The sequence below is a fragment of the Oryctolagus cuniculus genome, chromosome 2, assembly GCF_964237555.1.
Source record: "Oryctolagus cuniculus chromosome 2, mOryCun1.1, whole genome shotgun sequence".
In the NCBI taxonomy this organism is placed as follows: domain Eukaryota; kingdom Metazoa; phylum Chordata; class Mammalia; order Lagomorpha; family Leporidae; genus Oryctolagus; species Oryctolagus cuniculus.
Genome location: NC_091433.1, coordinates 88,323,027 through 88,340,762, shown reverse-complemented (window position 1 = coordinate 88,340,762; position 17,736 = coordinate 88,323,027). Strand labels below are relative to the sequence as shown.

The following is a 17,736-nucleotide window of genomic DNA, read 5'->3' as shown; positions in this document are numbered from 1 at the left end:
GGGAAGGACTGCATTCGACATCTGTTTGAAGGCTGCCATTGTGAAGGTACCACCTGCGCGATGCCGGTTGGGGCAGGCTGCTCCACTTTCCCGTCGGGAAGATGGCCCCTGGTGCTTGGGCTCTTGCCACCCACATGGGAGATCCAGATGGAGTTCCTGGCTCCTGGCTTGGGCTTGGCCCAGCCCTGGCTGTTGTGGCCATTTGGGAAGTTAACCAGCGGATGGAGGGTCTGTGTGTGTGTGTGTGTGTGTGTGCCTCTGTCTCTAACTTTGCCTTTCCAATAAGGAAAAAAAAAAACCTTAAGAAACCTGTTGAAACACCCATCACAAGGCATCACCCACACTTGTCAATCAATCCACGTGGACCCCAGGCTGATTTCCAGTAGAGAAGGCCCATTCCGGTCCACACAGGCCTATAGAACCCCAGAACCACCCCCTGGTTGCTGTCCTGTTCCTGCAGAGTCCCACTCCAACCAGGTTTGTAAAACTTCCTGCCTCTACCTTAACCTCACAGCTAAGCTGGCAAAACAAGCCCCTGGGGTAGCTCTCCTAAACTCCAGCATTTACACTCACATCTGAATTACACACCTTGTGTTGGGTCAACCTAGAGGGAGGTACAAGGGTACTTCAAAAAGGTCATGAAAATGGAATTAAAAGGGCTGGTTCTGGTCCCAGCTTCTGATTCAGCTCCCTATTAATGCACCTGGGAAAGTAGCACTCATGTGGGAGACCCTACAAAAGGCTCAGTCCTAGCTGTTGCCACCATTTGAGGAGTGAGCCAACAAATGGAAGACCTCTCCTATCTCTCCATAACTCTGCCTTTCAAATAAGCAAATAAATATTTAAAAAATAGAATTAAAACATAAGTTTACTTACTTTTCATGCAAAAAATGAAATTGTATGTATATATAAATGCAAGGAGTTTTCAAAGGGTTCATGAAAATCCATATTACTGAAAACAACAACAACAACAAAACCATGCATGAATTTTAAAATTTGGGGCAGCAAAATATATGCCTTTTAATTCCATTTTTCTGAGAACTCTTTGAAGTATCCGTGTATTTTCCTTTCCGTCTTCCCCAATTGTGGATTTCAGCTTTTAGTATCTCTTCAGGCAGCAACCACCAGAAAGAGGGAGTTTTAAGGGGTGCAAAGTTCTTTTCATTTTCCTTATGTAGGTTATGTGAGGGGGCTTCAAATATCCATGGGAAATGGGATTAAATGACAAGTTTATTTAGGTACAAAAATATTTCTGAAATTCATGCAGAGATTGTTTTAAATAATGCACAATCTGTGAACTTTTTAAAGACCCCTTGTGTGCGTGGACTTTAAAAAACTTTTTGCACCCAAATTAACTTTTAATCCCATTTTCCCATAAATTTGTGAAGTCATCTCCTACAGGCAGCTGCACATTTATGTTTCCCCTGAGGCCAACCTGGATCCCAGTCCCATGAAACGGTATTAAGCCTCTCGTCCCCACTTCGAGGTAGAGCAAGGGCTGAGAAGCACCACCAATGAGGAACAAGAGGACTTGTGAAAGCTACCCCAGGGTCTGGAGACAGAACTCAGTGTTCTCATCACAAATAGATGGACCTAGACACATCCCCGCGTGGACACGGAGTCCTGGGCTGGACTCCTGGGTGCCCCGTGACTGTGGAATCCTCCACTGGCCCAGCCCACAGCTTCTACCCATGCTAGAAAAAAATAAGAAGCCCTAGCCCATCATGCTCAACATTGCAGCCGTGCCTGCAATGTGTGGTTAGTACCACGGAGAAATGTCTGTCCTTGACTTCTGTGTTCGACCCCACCAGGGAGGTCTTTGCTGAACAGTGTTATCACCAACATCATCATCCAACAGTCTTCTTCTTTTCCCCCCAAGGATCCAGATGTGCAGGAGAGCGTGATGGGCCAGCGAAGCTGGGCCACTCTGTAATGTCCAAGCTTTCTCTTGGGCACCGAGAGCTGTTGTTCATTAGATACTTATTCCATTGTGCTCAGACCCACCCTCTGCACCACGTGCTAGCCTAAAACTGGAGGGCAAAAAACAAAGCACAAATATATAAACAGAACAAAAATAAAAAACGTTATCTTCTCCAAAAACCCTATGTAGAGGTCTTGGGGGGACCTCGCAGAGGCGACACAGGACCCCACTTGATTTGCTTGGTGGTCTCTGCCACAGAGCTAATGAGCTCCAAGTCCTCCTCTTCAAAGGCAAAGGCTGAGCCTTTGAAGCCCGCGCTGGCCCGCCTGGAATACCGCAGCCGCAGCCCTTCCAGGCAGAGCGGGGAGCGTTGCCGGGGATGGGAACCGGAGAGTGTCCCTCGCGTGGAGCGCCGGGTGGCCCCAGCCGGCCGTCCAGGGCACACCCAGCCAGGGCCAACCTGCTGCAGAAGGGGGGATCGTTTTGTGTTGCACCCCACTTTCTGAGCAGGACAGGAAGTGGGATTTGCTGAGCAGTTGACTGCACGCCGGCCCCGTGCGTGTGGCATTTCTCTTACTGCCCTCACAGATCTTATTTTAAAGATATGGAAACACAGACACAGAAAGGTTCTGTAATTAAACCAAGATCACACAGCCAGGACTCCACCCTCGTTCTAGCTGACTTCCAAGACCACACATTTCAGCATATGGCAAATTAATTTCATTTCTGTAAAACCCTGGAAATAAGCCTTGATCCACATGTGTATGGCATCCATGTGCTTAGGGCCGAACAGAAATCCGTCTGTGTCTCAAAGAAACCAGGCTGCAGGGCTGATGAACATCTCTGAGAGAATGGGGCGGGTGGGGGAGAACATGTCCTCCCATCTGGCTCTCCTCCCCGCTGGCCAGCCGCACATGTGTTTGGTGGGAAGAGTTCTGAGCACGCACACTGTCAACTTCTAGTGAAATTAGGAACAATAAGGACCGTAGGTGGCATTTGGACTGCAGATAAGATCTCTGTTTCCTAATGATTTCCGAGAATTAGCCTCCTGCTTGGTTCCTGCACAAGCGCAGTCAGGCTGTTAGGACTAGAAGGTGAGAGTCAAGCAGAAGAATTAAAGAGAAGCCATCGTAGAAGTAGCGTGAGGGCAGGAGTCATCACATAGCAGTGTACTGAGTCCATCCTTAACAAGCGCGAAGCTCGTAGCAGTGTGCCGATGTGAGCAGGAGTCTGTTTTCTGTTGCTGTAACAAAACACCCAGGCGTGAGTATGAAGAAAAGAGGTTTCCTTAGAGGTTTCGGAGGTCATCTGCTGACTCTATAGGGCCTTCTGGCTACCTCGCAACGTAGCAGACGGCATCACACTGGTAGGAGTGCAGGTGGGACCCAGAGGGAGGGATCCCATGGCGAGACAAGAAGCCAAGGCATTCAGGGGCCAGGCCTGCTCCCCTGCTCCTGGGGTCCCTTGAGAACTACATGAAATCCTTGGGCAGCCAGCATCCCCAGGGATCTAACCACCCCGCACGAGGCCCCACCTCTTAAGGTTTCCAGCACCTGCCAACACCACCACCACACTGGAGACGGAGCATCCAACACAAGGTTGCTCCAGGTTGCTCTCAAGCCATATCCAAACCCTGCCCGTGTATGTGTGCGTGTGTGTGTGTGTGTGTGTGTGTGTGTACAGGCTCGCATGTGCTGGGGCAGAGAGGGCGGGGGGAACTCGAGAAACAGAATCTCACTACGGCTCTTCCAAGCTAGCTGAGGACAGAAGATCAATACTAAATATAAAGTAACAGCCAAAAGCAGTTTGCCTTGCTCTGTGGGCAAGGGCTGGGTTACTCGGCACAGAGGATAACTGCAGTAGAGTTCCGGTTGGTGTGACGTAGACCAGTAAGAGGTGCTTCATGCAGGGTGAAGGGTGCTCTAGTTGACCCCTGAAGGTCGCATGAGACGCAATCAGGTGTGGAGGGAGGCAGAGGCATTCCCGTGGAGAAGCACACATAGCAAGGCTATAAATAAAACTCCAGATCTGCATGTCACTGAAAATCACAAGCTCAAATCACAAGTTGTTCAGAGGCCACGTGGGTCAGCCCTTCCCTTTGCTGACAAGAAGACGGACACCCAAAGAAATAAGCTGCTTTACCTCCCTGGGCTTAGCAGGTCTATGTCTCCATGGAACTGGGCTTGCCGTGTAGACAAGATCTCAGTTAACCTAATAACATCTTTGGGCACCAGTCAGGGAGACTGAGATAGTGATGGGAGCAGCGGTGGTAACTTGGGTCTTTGTATTATGCTGAGCTGGAAAAGAACCTGGTGCCCCCAACCCGCCAGCTGCAAACCGATTGGAAAGGGAGTGTTGTAAAATGGGTGGAAGATAAGGAGAGGTCTTAGCCTCCCAACCAGCATCCATCCATGGCATCCCAAGGGGGCGCCCGTCTGAGTCCCAGCTGTTCCACTTCCAATCCAGCTCCCTGCTAATGCTCCTGGAGAAGCAGCAGCAGATAGCCCAAGTGTTGGGGCTTCTACTACCCATGTGAGAGACCAGGATGGAGAACCAGTCTCCTGGCTTCTGCCTGGCTCAGCCCTGGCCATTGTGGCCTTTTGGAAAGTGAACGAGTAGATGGAAGATCTCACCCCCACCCGTACCCCCACCTCCACCCCATCAACTCTGCCTTTCAAATAAACTTTCAAGTAAAGTAGAAGGTTGTACAGCAAAATTCACCCATTGTAAGCGCAAAGTTTGATGAAATTTTTGTGCCTCTATACAGTTCTGTAAGCGTGACCACAATCAAGATATAAACTTTCCATCTCCATAAAAATGTGTCTCATGCAACCAATGCTACCCATAGCCTCCCCTACCCTAGCCCAAGGCAACCGCTCATCTCTTTCCTGTCACTATAGTTTTGTCTTTTCTATAATTTTATATAAATGGAAGCAGACAGCATGCAGTTTTTTGTTTTGATTTCTTTTGCTCTGTATGGTGTTTCTGAGGTTCATTCATGTTGCATGTGTTGATATTTTATCACTGATTACTGGATGGATAGACCATGGTCTGTTTAATCTATTCAGCAGTACAATATACAGACATCTGGGTTCTTTCCAGTCTTGAGCAAGTTTGAATAGAACTTCTGTGAACATTCATACACAAGTGTTTGTGTGCACATATATTTCATTTCTTGGGCAAATCTCTGAGTAGGATTGCTGGGTCATAGGGCAAGTATATATTTAACTTTTAAAGACTCTGCCAGACTGTTTTCCAAAATGGCTGTACAATTTTGCATTTCTGATAGAAGAGTGCCATTGAGATAGGCTGCGGTAAGATGTAGCTTCACCCACCAGGAAGTAGCAAGCAAAACAACCGGTTCTAGTCAGGTGGACCTAAGATGGCACCTAAGCTAACCTCAAGGAGACCAGAACCTTCATTAGAATACATTAGCATAGTAAAAATCACATCCGCTCATGGCCGATGTGGCACAGTGGCTTAGGCTGCCAACTGGGTTGCTGGCAGCCCACCGAGTGCTGGTTGGAGTCCCAGCTGCTCCTTTTCTAGTCCAGCTCCCTGCTAATGCTCCTGGGAAGGCAGCAGATGATGGCCCCTGGCACTCATGTGGGAGCCCTGAAAGGAGTTCCTGGCTCCGAACTTTGCTCTGGACCAGCCCCAGCCATTGTGGGCATCTGGGGAATGAATCTGTGTGAAATATGTCTTTCTCTGTCTCCTCTCTTTCCCTCTCTCTCTCTCTCTCTCTCTCTCTCTCTCTCTGCCTTTCAAAGGAATAAATAAATCTTTTAAAAAATCACTCCTTCACATGATAGTTTAAAATTGCCTTGACAACCTACAAAAGTGACCATACAAGAAGAGAAAATTAGATCCTCAATTCCCAGGGAAGTTTCCTATTCCCAGAAATAAAATGAATAGTCTGCCCAATATTAACATATATTTTCTGGATCCCATAAATGGAGAACTCTATTCACTTTATCTGTGGAGTAGCCTGCTCCTGTTGCTTTATTTAATAAAACTCTTGCTTCAGGTCTGTCCTTATGGTGTAGCAGGTTAAGCCACTGTCTTAATTCAGCACAGGTTGAATCCTGGCTGTCTTCACTTCCAAACTAGTTCCCTGCTAATGGCCTGGGAAAGCAGCAGAATATGATCCAAGTACTTGGGCCCTTGCCACCAACGTGAGAGACCCGGATGAAGCTCCTGACTCCTGGCTTTGACCTGGCCCAGCGCTGGCTACTGTGGTCATCTGGGGGGTGCACCAATAGACAGAAGATCTCTCTCTCTCTCTCTCTCTCTCTCTCTCTGTCTTCTCCCCTCTCTCTCTGTAACTCTGAGTGTCAAAATAAATAAATACGTCTTCTTTAAAAAAAATTCTCTTGCTTTCACTTTGATGCCTTGAGATAGATCTCTATGTCTTCCTAAAGGCAAGAACTCTCTTGAGGCAAGCAGGGGCCACACAGGTGATGTCAGCTTTCTGACATCATCACTCATTCCACATCCTCACCAACACCTGACTTAATCAATCTTTAGAATTTTTACATATTCTGATGGATTTGTGGTACAGTATCTCCCTGAGGGCTTAGTATGCATTTGCCTCACTAGCAGTGGTGCTAACATCTTTCCATACGTTTATTGGCCATTCATGTGTCTTTTTTTGACAAATGTGTATTCAAATCTTTTTCCTTGGTTGAACTGGCTGCTTGTCTTATTATTGAGTTGTAAGAGTTCTCTGCATATTTTCCATCCTACCATTCTAGATACAAGTTTTATGTCACATCTGTGCTTTGCAAATATTTTTTCTCAGTCAGCAACTTGTCTTTTGTTTTTTTCTTAACTGCCTTTGGAGAGTAAAAGTCCGATTTGTGTGTTATTTTTCTTTTGCTACCTTCAAGATTTGCTCTTATCTCTGACTTCCCATTGTTTGACAATGACACATCTTTTTCTGTCTCTATTCTACATCCTGGGTAATTTCTAGTGCTCTGTTTTCAAGTTCACGTGCCACTTCTCTATCATCTCTATGGCAAAAGTTCAACCAGTAAATTTTTATTTCTTCTAGTGTATATTTTCATTTCTAAAATACTCATTTTGTTCATCATTTCTCTTTCTCTACAGGGCTTTCCCAACTTTCATTCATTAGTGGGCACAGAGAGCGTATTATCTTACTTCATTGAGGAGAATTACAATAGCCGTGGTAAATCCCTTGTCTGTTGATCCTCGTGTCTGGATCATCTCAGGTCACTTCCAGTTGATTATTTCCTCTCTTGAGAGAGCGTTCTGTCTTCACAGCTCTTTGTATGTCAGGTAGGTTTGAACTGTATCCCGGTCACTGCAGGTGCCGATTCTGTAATTTTTCTCCGAGGACAACACCATACTGGGTCCTGTGTCTGCTCAGATATTGTCCCTTCAGTCTCTTCTGCACGCGGATGGTTGGAGGAGCTGATCCCTCCATTCTCTCCAGCAGCCACAGGATCCTGGCTTTAGCTCTCTGGCTCCCAATCCAGAAAGATCCCAGAAGACCAGCACCCCTGCCACCTTTAGAGCCATAGCGACTGCTCCTGACCCCAGGGAAGAGACACAAAAACGACTCCTGACTTTGTAAAACTCCCTCCTCCAAGCAGGTACCTCCCCCCAAAAGTCTTCCTGCTTCTGTTCACCCTCTAGTGCCCACGGTGGCTGCTGCTTATCTAGATTTTTTTATTAAAAAAAAAAAGATTTATTTTATTTATTTGAAAGACAGAGTTACAGAGAGAGGTAGAGACAGACAGACAGAGAGTTCCCATCTGCTGATTCAGTCCCCAAATGCCCACAATTGCCTAGATTGGGCTCAGCCAAAGTTAGGTGCCAGGAACTCATTCCACGTCTCCCACAAGGGCGGCAGGGACCCGATGACCTGAGCCTTGATTGCTTCCTCCCAGAGTCCATATGAACTGGAAGTTAGAATTGGGAGCCCGGGCTGGGACACGAACCCAGGAACTCTGATAGGGGACAGGGATGTCCTAACTGGCAGCTTAGCCGCTGGGCCAACCACCCACTTCAAATTTATCTTCTAATTCCATTGTCCACGAACTTTTTGAACTCCTTTCTTTTCTCTCTCTCTCTCTCTCTCTCTTTCTTTCTTTCTTAGATTTATTTATTTATTTGAAAGGCAGAGTTACAGAGAGGCAGAAAGACAGAGAGAGAGAAAGGTCTTCCATCTGCTGGCTCACTCCCCAAATGGCCACAACGGCTGGAGCTGCACCGATCCAAAGCCAGGAGCCAGAAGTTTCTTCCAGGTCTCCCACATGGGTGCAGGGGCCCAAGGACTTGGACCATCTTCTACTGCTTTCCCAGGCCATAGCAGAGAGCTGGATCAGAAGTGGAGTAGCCGGGACTCGAACCAGTGCCCATATGGGATGCCAGCACTGCAGGCGGCAGCTTTACCCACCACTCCACAGTGCCGGCCCCTTGAACTCCTTTCACACACATGGCATACATCACAATTCTTATTATACAAAATTGGCTCATGCGATTAGAGGATCTGAGAAGTCCCACCATCCACCATCTGCAAGTTGGAGGCTCAGGAAAGCCAGTGGCGTCGTTCAAAGGCCCAGAGAGCCAGGGGTGCAGGCTCCGCCCTGCATCTGAAGGCAGAAGACCCACGTTCCAGCTCAAGCCATCAGGCAGAGTAAACCCACCCTTCCTTCCTCCACCTCTTGTTCTGTTCAGGTCCCAAGCAGATTACATGACGCCACTCGTGTGGGGGGGGGGGGTGGGCACCGACTATCCTCAGTCCCCAGTTCATATGCTAATATTAAGAAACAACTTCAGAGATGCACCAGAATACTGTGCAAGCAGCTCTCTGGGCATTCCTTGGCCAACCAAGTAGACCCGAACCACCGCAGCACCCTCTGTCCGAATCTTGAGGATGTTTCGATAGAGGCCATTTACAAAGAGAGGCTGAATGAAGAGAGAGAGACTAACCAAAGTGGGGCTCCGCTGAGACTCTGGGGCCTGAATGAGCACAGAGAAGGACAAGTGTCACCAGAACCAAATAAAAAGGTGGAGCCCTGGAAACGGGCCAGAGGAGCTGCTGTGATTGGAGGGAGCCCCAGCCAGAACCTCAGCACCAAGCGGGGCGAGAGCAGGAGACGTTCCTTCCCTCTCTCCTCTCTGTTCTCTGTTCCTGCTCAGGCCTCCCAGTGTCCGGACCCAGCTGGCAGCCAGAGGGCACTGTGATCTTTAGCAGGCAGCTTCCTGGGCCGCGGAGGACAGAGGAGGACCTATCCTGGCCTGGCCGTACCCTCTTCTTTCCCCCAACACAGGCATCCTGGGCATCTTTCACTCCCTCAGATAACTCTCTTACGTCCTTGGCTCATTCCTCCAACCCCAACGTTACCGGGCTCGCACTGTCAGGCTAAGCCGAAATTCCCCAAGGAGGCCTTTGATGGCCCCCAGGCTGGGTAATGGCTCGCTTTCGTGTATGCCTAAATCCCCCTCTACGTCTCTGTTACAACACGTACTTACTAGGGAGTTGTGAGTCACGCAAGTATGATGACTGCTTCCGTCTCTAGTATCTGCCACCTCCAGCAAACTGCGCCGGGGAGGGCTCTGTTTCACTCAGCACTCCACCTGTAGGACTGCCCACGCCTGGCACAGATGCTCTATAAGCGTACGGCGATTGATTAGCTGACAGGTCTGTCTCTCTGGAATGTAAGGGAACTGACCGTGTTCTATTAATTTCCTTTTTTTTTTTTAAAGATTTATTTATTTATTTGAAAGTCAGAGTTACACAGAGAGAGGAGAGGCAGAGAGAGAGAGAGAGAGAGAGAGAGAAAGAGAGGTCTTCCATCCAATGGTTCACTCCCCAATTGGCTGCAAAGGCCAGAGCTGTGCCAATCCGAAGCCAGGAGCCAGGAGCTTCTTCCGGGTCTCCCACGTGGGTGCTGGGTCCCAAACACTTGGGCCATCTTCTACTGCTTTCCCAGGTCATAGCAGAGAGCTGGATCGGAAGTGGAGCAGCTGGGACTCGAACCAGTGCCCATATGGGATGCCAGTGCTTCAGGCCAGGGCGTTAACCCACTGTGCCACAGCGCCGGCACCATGTTCTATTAATTTCTACATCCCCATCTCCAGCTCTGTGCTTAGCACACAACAAGCCCTCCAAAATGCGAGTGGACATATTAATGAATACACAAAGCTAATTCTATGTTAAACCTCCACTGCATTTCCGAGTACTGAGTCTCATTAATTTGATGCCCCCACCGTGAGAAGTCATCGTTGTTTTTATTTGTCCTAAAGTTGCCCCATCCAGGCGTTGGAGGCTGCTCTCCTGCTCCCAGGTTTGGGATTCTCAGACTTGGTAGCCATGTCCGTATCTATCACCTTCCTTTCTTTCTTACTTTTTTTTTTTTTTTTAAGGTGTATTTATTTATTTGAAAGGCAGAGTTACAGAGAGACAGAGGCAGAGAAAGACAGTGGTCTTTCATCTGCTGGTTCACTCCCCAAATGACTGTGAAGGCCAGAGCTGGGCCGATCCAAAGCCAGGAGCCAGGAGTTTCTTCCAGGTCTCCCATGCGGGTGCAGGTGCCCAAGGACTTGGGGCATCTTTTACTGCTTTTCCAGGCCATAGCAGAGAGCTGAATTGGAACTGGAGCAGCCAGAACTAGAACCAGCACCCACATGGGATGCCAGTACTGCAGGCGGTGGCTTTGCCCACTATACCACACTCCTGGCCCCTCTTTCTTCCTTTTTAAGAGTTATTTATTTCCTTGAAAGGCAGTTACAGAAAGGGAGACACACACACACTTCTATCTACTGGTTCACTCCCCATATGGCTACAATGGCCAGGGCTGGCCCAAGCCAAAGTTGGGAGCCAGGAACTCTACCCAAGTCTCCCTTGTGGGTGCAGGGGTCCAAGCACGTGGGCCATGCTCCACTGCTTTCACAGGCTACTAACACAGAGTTAGATAGGAAGTGGAGCAGCCGGGACTCAAACTGAAACCCATATGGGATGCAGCAGCTTAACCCTCTGCACTGCAGTGCTGGCCCCTCCACGATGTTTCTACAGCCTTTACTTCTCCCAGCTCACATACCCTTGACTTTCCAGTTCAGGGGGACCTCAACTCTGCACTTTCTTTATACTTGGCTGGACTTCAGCTTCCAGAATATCTTATTCCTCTCTTCTAGAATTGTTCAAACTCTATCATGTATTATGAACTATCTAAAATCAAAAAATGTCTACAGCACTGTGTTCAGCTTCTAGGTTCTTACACCAGAGAAAGAGCCTTACCTTTCCTTCAGCCCTTGTCCTAATAGGCAAGAGCATCAGATCTTTGGGGAGTCAGCAGTCTCTTCATCAAAAAACAGCAGTGATACCTACTATACCAATTAAATGTTGATGAATAACAACCCACCCCAAAATGTCATGGCTTAACACAACCATTTTATCTGCTCCTGATTCTACAGGTCAACCATCTAGGCTGGGTTCTGCTGGTGGTTCTTCTGCTGATCTTACCTGGAGTTACATCTCCAGCTGCACTCAGCTGGCAGTGCAGCTGGAGGCTGGTTGGGTTAGGGGAACTCAACTTGGGAAATTAGATCACAATCTGCTCCATTAGGTCTCATCCTCCACAGACTAATCCAGGCTTCCTCATATAATAACAGAGAATTTCCAGCAAGAAGAGAAGGCAAAACCCCCATACACAAGCACTTTTCAAGCCTATGCATTCATCTCATTTCCTATTGATTAAATTAAATCATATGGCCACACTCAGAGTAGATATGGGCTGGACATTTGGCACAGGGCTTAAGTCACCCCTTGGGGATGCCAGTGTAGACATCACAGAATAGCTGAGTTCAAGCCCCTGATTCCAGTTTCCTACTAGTGTGTACTCTGGGAAGCAGAAGATGATGGCTCTAGTAGTTAAGTCCCTGCAACCCACATGGGATACACAGATTAGATTCTGGACTCTGGGCTTCAGCCTGGCCTAGCTCCAGCTGATGTGCTCATTTTGGGAGTAAACCAGTACACAGACGATCTCTCTATATCTCTTTCAAAAAATTAAAATTAAAAAAAAAATCTTGGGTGCTGGCTCTGTGGTGCAGCAAGTTAAGCCACGGTCTACAGTGCCAGCATCCCATATGGGTGCCAGTTCACATCCTGGCTGCTCCACTTCTGATCCAGCTCCCTGTTAATGCACTTGGGAAGGCAGCTGAAGATGACCCAAGTGTTTGGGCCCCTGTACACACACGGGAGACTCCAGTGGAGTTTCAGGCTCCGGGCTTCAGTTTGGCCCAGCCCTACCTGTGGCAGCCATTTGGGGAGTGAACCAGTGTATGGAAGATCTCTGTGTGTGTGTGTGTGTGTGTGTGTGTGTGTCATTCTGCCTTCCAAATATATAAATAAATTTTAAGTCCCTTTGGGATGATGTTATAGGTTTAATTGTATTCCCCCAAAAGGACATACTGAAACTCCTTAGAATATGACCTGATTTGGAACTAGGGTTGCTGAACATGTAGTCGGGTAAGTCACCCTGGAGTAGAGTGGGTCTTTATTTAATTTTTTTAAAGATTTATTTATTTGTTTGAAAGTCATAGTTACACAGAGAGAAGAGGCAGAGAGAATGGGGGGGGGGGTCTTCCATCTGCTGGTTCACTCCCCAACTGGCCACAATGGCTAGAGCTGCGCCGACCCAAAGCCAGGAGCCAGGAGCTTCTTCCGGGTCTTTCCACGCAGGTGCAGGGGCCCAAGGACTTGGGCCATCTTCTGCTGCTTTCCCAGACCACAGCAGAGAGCTGGATCAGAAGAGGAGCAGCCGGAACTCGAACCAGCACCCACATGGGATGCCAGCACTGCAGGAGGCGGCTTTACCTGCTATGCCACAGCACCGGCCCCAGGGTGGGCCTTTAATCCAGATCACTGGTGTCCTTAGTAGAAGATGGCCACAACAGAGAAATGCATGGGGAGACACCGTTAGAAACAGGCGGCGTGTGAAGTTGTGCTGCCACAGGTCAAGGGGTCCCTGGGGCCACCAGAAGATGAAGAGGAAAGCAAGGCTATCGCCATGGAGACGTCAGCGTGACCGTGGCCGCCTCAACACAGGCGCGTTGAACGTGGAGCTCCAGAATCGCGCGAACGAAAGGCTCCATGGTTTTGAGCCACCAGGCTCGCGACACCTTGCTCCTGAAGCCCTGGGAAGATCAATACAGACGGGAACTACCTTATCCTCCATCAGCTTCCTCAGAAGAGGCAAGAGATGGGAGAAAACCAAGGCTCTCTGACTGGGAGTCGGGGCCCAGGCCACTGATCACCTATCTGTGGGGCCTGAGCGAGTCACCTCATCTTTCTGGGCCTTGGTTTCCATACCTGTCCAGAAAGAGGACTGCAGACGCACTGTGTTTCCAAAGTATGGTCCGGGTGCACTATGATCAGAGCTATCTGGGATGGGCAAACATTTAAAAATTTTAATGTCTGATATTAATCTTGATTCTCTTAAATGCAAGGCAAGTAAAGCTGGTTTTCCATTTATGTTGGTAATATAAAAGCACACAAGGTTTTGCAAATTTTTTATTTAAGTAAAACTATGAGTAAATAATAGAACAGTTGGCATATGTATATCGCAAAAGCTGTGAAAGTGGTACGTGAAAAACCGACATTTGGGGAAACATTGAACTGTGTGTTCTCGAAAGATCCTTCCATCAGAAATGCTAGGATTCTGTGGCTCGGTAACGATGCCTCCTAGAATGGAACACAGAGGCAGATAGGAGGCAGTTAATGGAGAGATGAGAGAAGTCTGGGGAGTGCTGCAAGGACTCAGAAGGGGCAGTGAGCCCCTCTCACTCTTGCAAAATGTCCTCTGATTCAGGAGCTGTATGGTCTGTATCCATCATCAAGTCTCACCATCTCACCAGCTGCCTTACCCTAAGACACCTCTTACCCTAAGAAGGCTTCTGCGACTGTCAGACCCAGATCCCGAGACACAAGAAGCAAAGGGTAGTAACTAGCAAGTTGGGAAGCTGGGGAATCTCACAGCTGGCCTTGATGCTAGGCTGTGTTCCGGTGCTCACTCTAGGGTATAATTGGAGTCCCAGTTGACCATAAGTGGCTAGGGCTGGCTGAGGAAAGAGCAAGGAGCATAAACACATGAGTCATAGTCTCACAGAAGCCCCCGGGTGCTGGAAGGAATCCTGGCGGTCATCTGGCCTCTAGTACATCCTGTTGGGAGTCTTCCAGCTCCTACTGAAACAACCCCATTGGCAAGGTAACCCTTCCATTGAAATGGCATGAGAATTAGAAATGTCCTCGTGACGGGCTACAGTCTCCCTTCTGCTAACTTGGATGAGTGGATCTCAGCCGGGAAAGAGCCTAGGCAGTGATCTGTGTGATCTGGCCCGCCTTTGAACAGGGCAGCTCTGTCCATCATATTTTCCATAGGAAAGAAGTGAAAACCTGAGAGCGTAATTGACATCTTCCAGTTCGGTGACTTCCTGGAAGACTGCAATGTTTCCTGCACATCCTGACTGGAGAAAAGCCCTCAGCCTTCCACCCCCAGGGCAGGTGTCTCACCTATGGCGGGCTGGGTTTGTCATCATGCTGACTCCCATCCCTCTAGCCCCCAGGCTGCTTCTCACCACCCTCCACCAACCTGCAGAGAAAACCTAGTTATCAGATTCACCTGTCTGGTTCTCTATCCATTTTTGGTGCTGACTTGTTGGGTTTGGGATCGTTACTCCTTGGCCCTTGTTCTGCCTCCAGCGTCTTCTCCTAATCAGCTCTTACAGCCAGCAACACAACACTTCACAAGATCCGGCTCCTAACCAAGCAAGTCTTTTCTTCCCTGGACGAAACAGCGCCAACTCCCTCAACTGTTCCCCAGGTATATTGCTTCCAAATCTAAGCAGTGTTATTGGGATCTTCTGGAATGGTCTCACTTGGTACCTGGAACTGAACAGAGAGGCTGGTGTTGGGGCACAGCGGGTTAAGCCACCTCCTGTGACACCAGCAACCCATACTGGAGCCCCGGCTCATGTCCCGGCTGGTCCTCTTCTGACCCAGCTCCCTGCTTATGCTCCTGGGAAAGTGGTAGAAGATGGCTCAAGTGCTTGGGCCCCTTGCCACCCATGTGGGAGACCCGGATGGAATTCCTGGCTCCTGGCTTCAGCCTGGCCCAGCACTGGCCATTGTGGCCACTTGGGGGACGAATCAGTGGATGGAAGATTCTCTCTCCCTCTCTCTCTCTGTGTATCCCCTTCTCTGTGTGTTTCTCGGTCACTCCACCTTTCAAATAAATCTTAAAAAACAACACACTTGTATCCCCCAGCCCAGCTCTGCACCGGGCTCGCTCACTGTGGCATTTTGGGGGGTGGGTGAATACCGCACCCACGTGCTAGCCCTAGATCTTGAAGATTAAGAATGTTTCAAAAATATGTAAGTGGGATGGCAGAACAAGCTCCTTCATAGATTATGATTTACTGACCTTTCTTAATAAGTCGCATTAGGATTGGACCTTACAGGAGGCCATGAAGTCTGAGTAATGATTGATTGTCTTAGTTAATGAAATTGCAAGCAGTTATTTCTCACTCACTTCCATTAGCATGGTGGCCCATCGTGATCCCACACTCTAATTGCTCCACCGTCTCCTGGCCGGGCCAGTCGCCCTGTGAGATTTTATCTACGACACGACCCAGGGGAGCAGCCACCTGCTGGGGAAAGGAGTCTGGCGAGGAGTCTCCCAGAAGAAAGCTCCAACCCTCTAATGTGAGTTAATTAGGTGCTATGTGAAACAGGCTGGCAGGGCTTGGGTGAAAGGGATTATTACAGACTTCCAATGGTTGGGAAGCGATTGATTAGTGTGGCACCGTATTTGCATGCAAGACAGAAAGTCACGAATGATGCAGAGTGGAGTTTTGCAGGCAGAGGGCCAGAAGGTTCAGGGCCACAGGGTGGCGGGGGGGGAGTGCGGAGGAGGGAGGCACTGCAGGGTTTTCTTTGCATCTTTCCTGCCTGCCACTCCAGGAGCCTGCGTCAGGGGAGCAAAGGGGCACTCGCCTTCCAAACAGGGGCTCCACTTACAGACTGGCTCCCGCTGGGCCACACACTGGTCAGCAGCCTGCGGCGTCTGTCCAGTCTTCCTCCCTCGCTGGGTGGACACTAACAGCAGCCTTTAGGTGATGCTCACCTAGTCACAGGTGCCGGGCTGTTTGCAAAGTGCTGTACTCATTTTGTCCTTACGACAACACTGGAGGACGGTGCTAAGAGCTGACTTCTTTTACAGTCGAGAAAACTGGGGCACTCAGCAGTTAAGTAGCAAACTAGTTAGTGGCTACTAGTTAGTGGCAGCTGTAGGATTCAAATCCTACTAACCTGGCCCCAACAACCTGCCCTTAGCCACTGTGCCAATCGTGACTGAGCAGAAGTCCCCTCATGGAAGTGGCATGGTTTATCCTTGGCTTAGTTCAGAGCCCAGTTTCTCAAACCCTCTCATTTTCTTCTCCTTCAGAACCCTGGTGCCCTGAGTTTCTGCCTCCTGATTCTCTTAAATGAATCTGGGCTTAGATCCCTCGCTCGCACTAAAGTGTAAATGATTTCCAATCTCTTACAGTGCCAACCTCCCTGAGAAAACGTGGCCAGAGCCAGAATACTTAACAGAAGGGACAGAGCTGCCGAGGAAGAAGCTCAGGCAACTTCTCAGGGGTCTGTTGTGGGGTATTTGGAGGCTTCAGGGTCACACCACGAAGACTGGCAGAGACGCAAGTGCACGAGCGCCCGGAGACGCAGCGTCTGGCCTTCCTGGTCGTTGTGGGAGCCAGAAAGCCCTGTGGAGCAGAGCAGCCGTGGCCCTCACCAACTCCACCGTCGGAAACCTGGTGTGCAGTTTATAGCATATTTCACAGCTTTTAAAGCATTTGTTTGATATAAATCTCCAACGACTGGGTCCTTCCGCCAACTCTACGGCCGTCACAGACACGCGGAGGTTTCAATATGGCAGCCCTGCAGCTGGGCTCAAAGGCAGGGGTGGGGCTTGCTGGTGACAGCAATGGCCTCGTGGAGGGCGGGCCCAGGGAACAGAGGCCCCACTGAGTGGATACTCAGCCCAGAGCCCCAGCAGGTGTCACTCCACAGGTGGCCTGCAGAGAAGGAGCTCTGGATGGAGTCTCGGGGAGCCCAGGGCCGCAGGTGGGGGTCACGAGACGTCTGAGCTTCCGAGACGCCCTCCACATGGGACGCGGGCCCCGCCCGGGCCCTGTGACTCGTGTGTGGCCTTTATGAGCCGTGACCAATGGCTCAAGGCCTGGGCTGGCAGCCGCAAGCCCTCCATCCTAGCCAGGAATCCTAATTAAACTGGGGCTCCTGGGTCTCACTTACAAAGAGCTCTCCACCAGACCCTGCTTTTAGGACCCCCACCAGGGCCCTCACATTTTTTTTAACACCACCAGGGGAGATGTGTGGCTCAGGAAATGTGTGGTGGGCTGCAGAGGGCCGTGGGCCAGTGCCAAGATACCTTCCTGCTGTGCGGCCACTCTTTCCTGTGTGTTGTGTTTGTCTCTTTCCTCCACAATGAACTGTGTTGGTTTAGGTGTTTAGGGGTCCAGGGAAGCTCAGGGTGGTGGGGTTCTCTCTTGTAGTTTCCTCTAAGGCATCAACAGGGGAGGTTCCTGGTCAGCGGCACCTAACTGAGTAACAGGTGAACCATGAATCACCAGCATTAGTCTCGAGCTCCAGGGTCCATGCTGGGGCATAACAGGTTAAACCACCACCTGGGATGCCAGCTTCCCGTATGAGCACCAGTTAGAGACCCTGTGGCTCCGCTTCTGATCTGACTTGCTGCTAATGAGCCAGG

General features: G+C 49.5%; 1 long non-coding RNA gene across 4 annotated transcripts in view; it reads right to left on the bottom strand.

The window, feature by feature from the left end:
• Positions 1–1,316: 1,316 nt before the first annotated feature.
• LOC103352163 (uncharacterized) overlaps positions 1,317–17,736 on the bottom strand; it is a 56,333-nt gene continuing 39,913 nt past the window's right edge. For 2 of the 4 annotated variants that reach the window (XR_011386373.1, XR_011386375.1), the window contains 2 exons: positions 14,572–14,840; positions 12,577–13,634 (listed from right to left, as the gene is read on the bottom strand). This is a non-coding gene — a long non-coding RNA (uncharacterized lncRNA). Of the gene's footprint in view, positions 3,165–12,563; positions 13,635–14,571; positions 14,841–17,736 lie in introns of those variants that run through there. The other 2 variants (XR_011386374.1, XR_007913968.2) reach the window with 2 other exon arrangements.